Genomic DNA, 13,533 nt, shown 5'->3' on the forward strand with positions numbered 1-13,533 from the left:
TCCAGCAAAGGAAAGTAACCGACAAGTATAGGGTAAGAACTACCTGGTTTATGGAAGAAGACACTTAGTAGAACTTTGTGAGGAAAGAATGTTCTCCTTTTTCCTCATTAAAATAGGACAGCTACCTTTTGAGAGAACACTTGTAATGTAGTCAGAGCAGTGGAGTTACTAATTTAGGTAGCAATTTATTACTTTTATTCCCTAATCTTGTGATGTGCTTCCCAAATGATGTGTGATCTTAGATTTTCTGAGCCCTTTTTTCACCCAGAGTTTCTAATTCCTCCCCATGCCAATGATTCTGCTACTCTCATTTCTTCTTGATTGTCAACTCAACTCCTGTGGCATTTAGTTGCATGAGAAAGAGCTGAAGAAATATGAGGATAGCCTGGTGTCTGAGGTAACATCCACTCCTGTTCGGAGGATCTGGGGAAGGATCACCATGTGGGCCTCATAATCAGATATTAATTGACCTCTTTGGAAATGGAGAAACTCACTCCCTCAGGCAGAATCTGTCATTCCTTGACTTTCTCTGAAGAGATTTGGTAATAGGGAACAATTCAGAGAATGAGCTTTCTCACCACCCACCACAGCCTTGTCAAAATGAACAGGATCAAAATTAAAAGTGGCCTCAGTTCCCATAGGGCTAATCAAAAGCCAAGAGATCATACATTCCTCCTCATCAGGGACCTTCTGGAAGAATAGAGTCTGGGCAAAGTCTAAGATGGAGATAAAATGAGACTGGGCCTAAGGAGGACACAAAAGAATGACCCTCTCTTTGACTACAAGTGAGTTGTGTAGTGAGACATGACAACTTCCTTCATTTATGAAAATTCACTAGATGAGTTATCTCACTGCCACTTTGCAGGAGATCAGTTTCCCAAAAGGAGAAGTTGTTAAATATTGTGACTGTCAGGTTGCTCTGTAGGCTGTTGTCTCTCCCACCCCTTCCCATGCCAGGAATGCATTGCTTCTTTTAGGCACTTAACTACTTGTCCTGACTCTTAGGCAGGAATACCGTAGGCTATTCTTTTGCCAACCTCTTGCATTTGAGGTAGAATAGGCCCAGGCACTGCTCATGCCAAGGGGTAAATTCAAGAAGGTGAGTATAAGCTCATATTTGTATTGAAAAATAATCATATTCAAAGAATTAAAGAAATTAATAATTGAGAGATTTAGGGTTTATAGCCGTTAAATTTAAGTAATTATTACTAACACATCTAGAATCATGGATTAGGAAGAGAACAGTGAAGTAGTTTCAATATAATTTGCAAAAGATACACCATAGCCATAACAGGAGATGAGAGTGTGAAGGAACTATTGGCATAGGTCCATTTACTATCTTAGGAGTGACATTGGATAGGAGGCTTTTAGAATAACTAAAACAGAGGAACTTGCTTGGCACTGGTGGCTCACACCTGTGATCCTAGCTACCCTGGAGGCTGACATCTGAGTATTATGATTCAAAGCATGTCCAGACAGAAAAAGCCAGAAGTGGTACATGGCTCAAGTGGTAGAGCACTAGCATTGAGCTCCGGGACACTGCCTAGGCCATGAGTTCAAGCTTCAGCATCAGAAATGCAACAACAACAAAACAATAATGATAAAAAGAAATAAAAGAAGGACTTAAAGATATGTGATGAAATGAGGCTGATGTGTAACTGTTTATGGAACCTACAAGGAGACAAAATTTGGAGCAAAATGATATCTATTCATGACTAATCAAGGATGCAAAGCAAATGCCAAATTCCTCTTCTCAAAAACTTGCAAATGTGGGCTGGGTTGGTGGCTCAGTGGTAGAATGCTTGCCTGGCATGCATGAGGCCTTGGGTTCTATTTCTCAGCACCACATAAGCTGAAAAAGCCAGAAGTGGAGCTATGGCTCAAGTGGTAGAGCAATAACCTTGAGCTGAAGAGGTGAGGGACAGCGCCCAGGCCCAGAGTTCAGGCCCCATGAATGGCCATAAAAACAAAACAAAAAAAACTAAACTAAACTTCCAAACATATCTTTTCTTTTACAGGAATTCTTATCTAGCTCAAGGTGATCAGAACTTCTGTAGAATTTTCCTGTTGAGATGTAATGTGCCTAACTGTACTGAAGCTAATCATGGCTAGGAAAGTATGGACTGATACGTTTGTTGTATTTTTCCTCATAAATATATAATATTATCAGGTATTATATGAAATATATTTCATAATAAACAATATATTATACATTATATATAATATATTAAATATACTATAATATAACATATATATTAACAGACATCCTAATTTTAGAGTTAGGAACAAGCAACATATTAAAAGAAAAATGCTTTAATCTCCGAGTAATTTCTCTACCACAGGACAATTCCAAGTTTCATTCTTATTACCCAAAGAGCAACCTAGGAAAGCGATGCCCATGGAGGTGGTTCCCTGGATTTTGGAAACTGTTATTGCATATATATATATATATATATATATATATATATATATATATATATATATATATGAAATATTGTTTTATACTAGTGAATATATCTAAAACTATAATAACAGATAAATAAGTGAACACCTATGTGCACACACACTCAATCACTTTCAAATATAAGAATTTCTTTTCTATGCTGCCTATTCACCTACAGAGAGAGTACATGAGTTGCCATTGAATTGTCCTGGAAGTTCTTTATCTGGCTACTCTAGCTTCACATCCTTTGTTCTCTAAGTAGCCAGATGTTATGTGTTCAACATACTTATTACAGGCAAAAGTATCCACCCTGACACACAGAGAAAGTTGGATTTCTGAAATGCCACAAATAAGTGGGAGGTACACAGTACTTTTCAAAATTGAATAGATTACATATTTGTTATTAAGCTCGAAGAAAAAATATTCAATGTAGGATGAAACACTTCAGAAACTACAGTTTAAATTACGTATAACCACGTGGAGGTAGCTCATGCCTGTAATATTTGCTAATCTGGAGGCTGGAATATAAGGATCACAGTTCAAAGCCAGGTTGAGAAAAGTCCCCGCGGGACACATATCACCAATTAATCATTGAAATCTAAAATTGATTCTGTGCCTCGAAGTTGTAGAGAGCTAACCTTGAGCAAAAGTCATCAGAAGCAGTGCCCAGGCTCTGAGTTCAAATTCTGTAATAGATAAGAAATAAAATAAAAAATAAATTACATATAATTTTTTACCAACTCTGTAAAAGGAAAATAGGATATGATACATGGCAACATAAGACTTCAAGTTACAAAGTTCCAGGGCATTTCCTCACTATTGACAACTAGGAGTAATCCATATCCAAAAAAAAAAAAAAGATGAATGATTTATAACAAATTTCAAAATACGTTATACAAAGTAAATGCAATAAACATGCATTCCACAGTCTAGTAACATCATATTGTGTAAACAAACTGATTAACTGATTCATGAAAACCAATACTACGCAGTTAAAAAATCCAATATCTCAGGTGTCAACTTAGCACAATACTTTCAATCTATGATGTCTGTTTTGTATATTATCCACTCCAATCCATCCCACAATGGCAGAAAGCTCTTCCTGAGAAAGTCCAGAGACCTGTCTACTGTGAGTGCTCAATGTAGACCTGTTCCCATTCTCTATTATTTGGGCATGTGATGGACTGAATATCTGATAACTTGGAAAAGGCACAATTTGGGACTGGCTTCCAGTAATGATATTTTAGTTCTCAGAAAAAAAGGAAATTGAAGACAGAGGGAAAATTTACCAGATCCCTGAACGATTTCTATCATTGTGCTAAAACTGTACCCTTCTACTGACACTTGAACAAACGTCAGCAATTGTCACACCAACCACATGTCCAAAAAATAACTTTCCAAATATTGACCTGTTTTACTTTGGTAAATCAAGTCACAATATTGTGGCCATGTTTTACTTAAACTATTAGCTATATTTGGCCCAAGGGATAATTGACCTTACCAATTTCTTAAATTTTAGGTCATCACATACTCACTTCGTAGCCCTTAAACATTAAAAATACCTATCCATATAAGACTGCATTACATACTTATTACTGTTTTTCTTCATTTGTCATGTTTTACATATTTGTGTATCCCAGGGCTTAGTTCTGTAATGTTCATTCTCATGGTTGTTATCACTGAATACATGTAATTATTTCTGTTTTTTTCTCTCCAGCTCTGTTTTTTTCTTTAATTTAAAAGTCCTTAATAGAATCCTGTTTACTGACAACTAGCTACTGATTTTAACAAACTAAAAAGATCCCAAAGTGAGCTTTGATATTTATATACATACCTATTCCACGTTACTATTTAATTAAGTGTTAACTCTTCTAGTTGTCTTGTCAAAATAGCTGGCAGTCATTTCAAACTTACATACTTTTCACACCTCATATTTAATCTATGACCAGGTTTCAACAAATTAACTCACAGAATATTTTAGGAACCATACATACATAAAATATGTTTGCTAGTATATGAGTTAAATTCAGAGCCTAGGTTCTTTTACTTTTCCTTTTTGCTCAGGCTGGCAGGCTTCCATTTGAATCACAGCTCAACTTTTAGCTTTTTTGGTTTTTAGTTGAAGATAAGTGTGTCGTGGTCCATTTAACTAGTCTAGCTTGAAACTATGATCCTCTGTTTTCAGCCTTCTAAATAGCTAGATTTAAAGGCATGCACCACGAAAATCACCCCTATTATGTTTGAATGAAAAATAAATTTAAAGAATTAATATTTCATGGGACCTATGTTTCTTTGGGCTTGGGTTACTTCACTTAATACAATTTTTCCAAGTCTTTCCATTTCCTAACAAATGAGGCAATGTCATTCTTTCTGATGGAGGCATAGATTTCCATTGTGTATATATACCACAATTTCTTGATCCATTCATCTACTGAGGGGCATCCCATGGTTTCCTTGATTTGCAATATCTAGTATATGTAGGAGTCAAGCAGAAAAGGTCAGAAAAAAAGTGGATTCAGGTGGACCTGTTGCAACAATGAGAAGTACAAATTGTCATGTCAAAAAGGAGCTTTACAATGTCGGTGGGGGGAGAGCGGGGTGGGGAAGGATTGGGTGGGGGGGTGGGGGGAGGCTGGGAAGGGAGGTGAAGGGTAAACAAAGGAGGAGGCTGCAATGCTTGGTAAGAAATGTATGCATTATCTTGCCCATGTAATTGTAACCCCTCCGTACAGTATGCTCACAAATAAAATTAAATTAAAAAAAAAGTGATGTTAGGAAAATGAACCCTAAGATATGTATTCAAATGTTTTTTTTCTTTCATGCATTTGTTTCTAAACCATTTATAAGATTATTTCTTTGTTGCTTTGTATGTCCCTCCCCCACAGTATAACCCCTGCTTTCACTGTATTTGATGTCGGTATAATTTGTGGAGGGGAAGGAGAAAAACAAGTCGTTTCAATAAGGATAAATGTGGACTCGTTTCAACAATGAGAAGTACAAGTTGTCATGTCAAAAACGAACTTTACATCTTTTATGGGGGAGGAGGATTAGGTAGGGGGCGGGGGGAGGCTTGGAAGGATGGGAAGGGGAAACAAAGGAGGAGTCTACAATGCTTCATAAGAAATGTACTCATTATCTTGCCCTTGTAATTGTAACCCCTCTGTACAGTATTTTCACAATAAAAAAGAACGAATATTTCTAATATTTTCAAATCAGTATGTTTTCATTTACACTAAAACACATTGCCTTAAATGTTTTTTGTTATTCCAGCTCTCTCACCAAGAAAGGAAAGGAAAAAAATCACAACCAAAGAAGCTCTGAATGTACAAATGGTCAAGCCTGCAAGCCACAATTTCTTTGCTGGGAAATAACAAAGGATGATATCGTCTAAGGCAAAGCAGGAGAAAATGCTCTTCACTGAAGTTACTGGAAGTTGATGAAGATGAGGAGGAGCAACTTTATTCAGAAAGTATAACAGTGTTTGCTGTTGTAGGATGATTCTATTGGATAAGTGTAGCCAATCTTAGAGGATGTTTATAGTGATGAGGAGAATATTTGAAGGTGCATATGTGATTACAAAGGTGAGCTTTCTTGAAGATATATGTTTGTAGCATAGTTTGTATACTTTTGAAAAAGAGGCAAGATAGGGATGTTGACATTCCTTGTATCTTTCACAGTATTAAATTAAAACCAGTTTTATACAAATATTATTCATAGTAATTATAGAATATCACTAATTATGCAAATATTACAAATATATCATTTATGTTATGTAATATACCAATACATATATTATGAACACATAATTTAATTTTTCTACTTGTCTGTCCAGGAATTAAACTAGGAATATCTTTGAAAATTGATAGCAAAGTATGGTCCTTAGAATTTTATGTAACATATAGTTTTATCTAATAATTAGTTATTTGTCCTGAATTGGTTTAGAAATGAAATTTTGTAATATAATTGAACATTCAAAAATAATTATGTAAGAACATGCCATGGATGGAATTAAAAATGTAACATGACTCATGTCTGTAATCCCAGCTACTTAGGTGCCAAGATCTGAGGAGAGATATATGAAGCCACTCTGAGTGAAATGGCTCAGGGACAACATCCAGAGCATAGTTCAAGCCTCAGTACTGGCACAAAAATAAATTATGTGACTAAAACATACAAATACATGTATTTAAATACAGATGTCATTCCTTGTATCCTTCACAGTATAATACTAAAACCAGTTTATACATATATTATTTATAGTAGTTATAAAATATCAGTAATTATTCATATATTATATATATATCATTCTTATGTTATGTAATATATTGCATATATTATGCACACCAATTTTATACTGATAACACTAATATCCATTAAATTGATATATGTTTTAGAATAGGGAATAAATTTTCTTTGGTAAAACAAGGAAGAAACTAGTCACAAAAATTATTCATTTTGTATTATATATCCATAGCAAACTATTCCTTGTGTATTCAAGGTACTTAATGATAAAAGCCTGTGTTCATCATCAATACAGCTGTCTTTGACATGGATTTGTTCTCCTTAAGCAATTACTCCTGGAACAATAAACAGTGGAAACTGAATGATGTTCATTCAGTTATTACATTTGGAATAAAAATCACTTCCAATGTCATTACCCAGACCCTTTCATTTAAAATACTTATATTCTGTAGCAATGTTATTGCCATTATAACCATAATTAGGAAGAAAATGTGAGATCATCTACTCAATAGCTCTTGAAAGGTCAGAATATGCCTGGTAAAAAACCTGGATTTGAATTATGGGTCTACATCTGGACAGTCTTAGGTACTTGGAAAATTTGTTTGGCCTTGTTGCCTACTTCTAATTTTAATAAAATACTTAGGGCTGGGAAGGTGGCTCAGGGGTAGTGTGCTTGCCTTGCATGCATGAGGCTGTGGGTTCGATTCCTCAGCACCACATAAACAGAAAAAGCCGGAAGTGGTGGTGTAGCTCAAGTGGTAGAGTGCTAGCATTAAGCTGAAGAGCTGAGGGACAGCACCCAGAGTTTAGGTCCCATGACTGACTAAAAGATAATAATAAAAAAATAAAAAATAATTAATTTCCTAACTTGAAGAACTGTCATAAGCATAAAATTACACTAATGCATGTGCAGTGCTTGGAATGGTGTCTGCACATTTTGTACTAGGTCCCATAGAAGTCAACTTCCATCAACATGGTCACAGTATCCTTCCTGCAGGCCTTAAGAAATATATACCCAATTGATATTAATATCTGTGAAAATTTGTCTTTATTAAAAAAAAGTCTTGTCTTCATATGAAACGAAGAAATAATGTTAGGGCTGTCCTATGGCTTTTACTCTGAAGTAGTTTTGCCTAAATTTCATTCTTACTATATTAGTGGTAGCAGTAGCATTCTTTAATACTACCCTTCATATTTCTAGTTGTGTGTTCCTTTTGGAATACTATTGTAACTTAGTTTATAATCTTTGTTATCAGAATAAATAAACCTAAACTGCTGATGTTTTCAACAAAGAGAAAATATTAGGTGTGCATTATATTTTATGTTCTTAATAGTTTCCTGAAATTATTCCTTTTGGATTATATATCCCTATCAATCTACTTTTTATGATTTCTTATATGATATATATAGATTTCTTATATGATTCTTACATGATTTCTTAGATATCCATAAATAAAACAGCTCAGAACAGGAAAAGAGTAGGTAAGAAGTCATAAAAAATAGTATTATGGTGGTCTTAATGGCTACGTGTAAAGCACATATAACAAAACTGTTGGAAGATTCAATTTCTCTTTTTGCTATTATCTCACCTTCTTTGTAGCAAGGTTCTCACTATGAAGTGCCAAGTGGTCTGGACATTTCAAGCCTTGTCTCAGTGACAGAAGTGATGGGATTAGGGAAATGTTCTCTCATGACTGGCTTTTAGGAAGCTCACAATAAAGCAATACCAATACACATAAATAAACTTTTGTGAGTGATGTGTATTCACTTCCTCAACTGCCAAAATTAAATTCATATACCAAAACAGCAAGTTACTTACTTTATAATATATGCAGTTCAACTGGCATCACTAACACCTCCATAAATCAAATGCAAACTAAAAGCTCTACTTCAAAAACCAACTTCAAAGGCAGTGTTGGAAATACAAGAAGATAAACAACAAATCTAAAGTAGTGAGATCTTTAACCCTGGCAATGAGCAATGATAGCTGAAATTTTAACCAGGCTTGAAAAGTTCGAGTGACCACTAATTATGTGATTAGAGTTGCAGAGTTGACCTTGGGATCAAGATTGGAGGCAAAATTCAAAGGCAGTAAGGTTGCCACAGTATTGTAGCTCGATAGAGTGTGACCCTCCCTGATAATGATAAAGCATAGAGTAGAAGCTAAGTCAGTAAAATGTATAGGAAGGATTCTCCACTGAGAATAATTGCAGGGGGTGATCATCACTCTTGCTTTGAAAATGTACAGCCCATTATTCTACTTTAAGCTCTAGCGTAATTCTGATATAAAGACAATTATGACACAACAATGTGCCATTAGTGCTGAGCAGTGTGGGTGTATATTACGCTAACATATGTAAAATCCTTAGAGGTATGGAATGGCCTGACCCTCACACTTCGTTCTATGTTGTTGAGTTTCATGGAGAAATGTTCATAATTAGGCAATTCACACTCATCTAAATCTGATTCAGTCAACTGAGTTAAGACATTAGGGTCATTACTCCAGTGACGTGGTTTTGTAACCTATGAATAAATTAACATTATTTCACAATGTATATATTTTCTGAAAATTTATGCAATATCAAGTACAAAATATACAAAAAGACAATTATCCATCTCTTTATATTATTAAAAATAAAGATACATCTGAATTGTACTTTCTTGCTAGAAAATCACAGGATGACTGCTGATGTTTGCTATCTTTCGAGGTGCTCCTATACACTTCTGAATCTTGTTCAAGGAGGTGTTTTTCCATAGTTTGTTTTGAGGTGATCAGAATATCAATACTGTAACTAACAACAACCATGGAACAGCAAAGATGATGGGATACCTGGCCAAAAATCTGAGAAATCACAGGAAGTGATAGGAAAGAAGACACCAGAGGACCCACAGCCTCATTGCCAGCTTCTGGATCCCAAAATCCTGCTTAACATGCTTTATATTCATTCTACTACAGGGGTGGGAGGTGGTCAGTGCCTACAGGTATGTCCACAAACTGAGGCATCAATCTAGCTTGTGGTTACAACTATTAACATGAGGTATTGTTTGTATACATAATGATAAATCCGTTTTTGTTAGAGAGCCGAAGGGAGCAATAGTCATTACAACCATAGCAGACATCCATCCTGTCTCCAAATTCTTAATCTTTTAGTGTCCAACAGCTCTAACTTAAATACTCGAGGTAATAACTCATACCCTTTTCTTCCCTTGACTGTTTGACCTTCCCAGAGCACAGTTCTCAGCTTTTTGATTGCTGTTTGAGATGGCTTCCCAATCTATCCTTTCCAGGTCTAACAGTTTGACTGTAGATTCCGTCACAAGTACTGTTACAGTCAATAGTCAGGAACCTGAAACATGAGAATTAGGAGTTGAAGAAAGCCTGGTCTAAACTGCAGAATCTTGTCTCCAAAGAAAAAAAATTCTATAAATTTATATAATGGAACAAATAGATCATTGTTAATGGAAATAAAATTTTGGCAGAAGTTTTAAACACGTACATATGTATGTATATTTAAACTTGGAGAAATAAAATTTCAAGTGGTATTATATGCAAGTTTCAGTCTACCTGCCACCTACCTATTTACCGACACGCTTATTTCTGGTTAGTCTTCACAAAACACTGTTTTCTTACATAAGTACCAAAAAATTGCAAAACAAAAAGTACAAAACTTGCAGTATCATAATACAAGTGTAGTTTAATCCCTACCAAAATAATTTAGAGAAAACATGCATTAAGTTAATGGCATTGAGTACTGCTCAAGAAGGAGAGTCTAGAAGAATGTGTATATTTTGTAAATTGTGTGTGTGTGTGTGTGTGTGTGTGTGTGTGTGAGTGTGTGTGAGTGTTCCATAAGAAAATAATGGAGTCAGAAGTAGACATATTATTCTTGCTTAGTCTTTTTGCTCAAAACTGCCACTCTATTACTTGAGCCACATCTCCACTTCTGGATTTTTTTTTTTTGCCGGTTGTGGACCTGAACTCTGGGCCTAGGCTCTGTCCCTCAGCTCTTCGGCTCAAGGCAAGCGCTCGACTGCTTGAGCCCACAACACCACTTCTGGCTTTTTCTGTTTATGTGGTGTGAGGAATCGAATCCAGGGCCTCATGCATGCAAGGCAAGCACTCTACCACTGAGCCACCTTCCCAGCCCTGGATTTTGGTTTCTTTTTTTTTAATTTAATTTTATTTTATTTGTGAACATACTGTACAGAGGAGTTACAAAATATTGCAGCATTATTTACCATAGCTAAGATATGGAACCAACCCAGATGCCCCTCAGTAGATGAATGGATCAAGAAAATGTGGTATATATACACAATGGAATTCTATGCCTCCATCAGAAAGAATGACATTGCCCCATTTGTTAGGAAATGGAAAAACTTGGAAAAAATTATATTAAGTGAAGTAAGCCAGGCCCAAAGAAACATAGGTCCCATGGTTTCCCTTATTTGTAATATCTAGTATATGTATGAGTCAAGCGGAAAAGGTCAGATAATGTGATGTCAGGAAAATGAACCCTTAGATGTGTATTTTAATGTTTTTTTCTTTCATGCATGTGTTTCTAATGCATTTATAAGATTATCTCTTTGTTGCTTTGTATATCCCTCCCCCACAGTATAACCCCTGCTTTCACTATATTTGATGTCAGTATAACTTGTGGATTTTGGTTTCTTAATGGGAGAAATATCTCACAATTTTCTGCATGGGCTGTTTTAAACCAGAATTCGCAGTTTTTGACCTCTAAAGTAGCTAGGTTTTAAAACATGAGTCACTGGTGGACAGCACTATGATAACTTTTTGCATGTTTGAATACATTTTAAAGTAAGACATATATGTTACTTGTGAGAATGACGAAATAGTAATTAATGTTTAACAGAATTTAAAGCATACAAAACTGAGAATGGCAAGTAGTTGAGAATTGTATGGAATAAATCAAAATTACCTGTGACAGTTTTCATCCAGTGCACAGTAATGATCGCATTGTTGGACCCTAAGGCCAATAGATAGCTGAGCTCCAGCTGGCTGCTATGCTCATTAGGCCAGCTAGTGCTTTTCACAAAAATGTGATGATGGATGGCAAGGACCATTTTCAAGATCAGAACCTGAAATATTTCTATTGATCTAGAAGGGGCAACATACCAGGACAAGAAATGTGATTAAGAGTGATTAACAGCAAAAACCATCCAATCCAAGGAAGACAGAATAACTCTTTCTATATCTGAAAAGAGTATCACAAAGAATCATGGGCTGAATGTGATGGTCAATGTCAATAATCTCTGAGTTTGGGAGGCTGATTTAGGAGTAGGCTTGGGACTAGTCTAAATTTTAGGCCAACAGAAGGACACATAGTAAAATGCTATCTTAAAACAACAACAACAAAAGACTCAATGACTGGGAATGTAGTAGAGTGCTAGGGTAGCATGCATAAAGCACTTGATTTGATTCCTCAGTATGACATAAGCAGAAAAACTTGAAGTGGTGCTATGGCTCAATTGGTAATGTGCTAGCATTGAGCAAAAGATGCTCAGAGAGAGTGCCTACGCCCTGATTTCAAGCACCAGGGCTAAAGAATTCTTTATACTCCATAGAAAATTGTCCTGTTGTACATTCATAATAAACTTTGTTAGGAAAAAGTAAAATAAATTAATGTAATATTATCTGGCATTGGACAGGACATAGTGAGATCTGAAAATGATTGCTGCCGATGGTTCCTTGATACAACTTACGTTACAGATACACTTGCCATATTGTGAATTTTTAAGGATACAATCGTGGGTTTTTTTCTTTTTCAAAATAATTGTACTGCCAGGTGCTAGTGGCTCACACCTGTAATCCTAGCTACTAAGGAGGCTGAGATTGAAGGTCTCTTTTCAAAGCTAGCACTGGTAGGAAAGTCTGTGAGACCCTTATCTCCAACTTAAGGGTCAGAAAATGTGAACTGGCACTTTTGCAAGCCTTGAGCTGAAGAACTGAGGGAAAATGCCTAGGCCTAGCGTTCAAGTCCCACAACTGACAAAAAAATACTAGTAATAATAGTAATTATATAATTACTATTAAGGTGTTATATATAAGGGCTACCAATTCATAATTTTTTTCTTTGCTAAAAGAAACACATATCCATATACATTACCAACAGTCAGGATTTGGCCATCTACTTTACTGCTGATCTCTGGGTGTAGAGGCAATGTGTAATACAAAACAATACAAACCAGTTCTGACTATAAATAATTTTTCTCTACACATCTTAAAAATCAATGCTGACAACATGAAATAAAAAATCCCTAAGTTTAAAACATTCTTCTAAACAAGTTAGAGAAATCCTGATAAGAATAATTTCAGAGAGCTTGAACTCAGGGCCTGGGTTCTCTCTCTGAGGTTTATTACTCAAGGCTATTGCTGCCACTTTGAGCCACAGTGCCACTTCTAGTTTTCTTGTGGTTAATTGAAAAGAAACGACTCACCAGCTTTCCTCTCCAAATTGGCCTTGAACTAGGATCTAGAGATCTCAGCCCTCTGTGTAGCTAGGAATATAGGCATGAGTTCCTGGCACCTGGTTAGAATAATAGCTTACCTGAGACAGAGGCCAGTTAATATTAAATGTCAATCATGTTTTACTTTGTAAAATAAAGTTAACTGAAATGACTTTCACTAAAAATAAGGAATCAAGTGTATAGGTGGGTTACAAAGTTCTTACCAGAAGCTACATATTTTCCTTTTTCTTTCTTCCAAAATTGTGTGGTTTCCAGAATCATACCTTATCTTTCCTTGTGATTTCTTTAGTTTATTTCATACATGCCCACAGCTTATTCAACTATAATTTATTTATGTGAAGAGCTTTCAAATATCTATT

The sequence above is a fragment of the Dipodomys merriami genome, unplaced genomic scaffold (assembly GCF_024711535.1).
Source record: "Dipodomys merriami isolate MVZ:Mamm:240054 unplaced genomic scaffold, mDipMer1.0.p SCAF_179, whole genome shotgun sequence".
NCBI lineage: Eukaryota > Metazoa > Chordata > Mammalia > Rodentia > Heteromyidae > Dipodomys > Dipodomys merriami.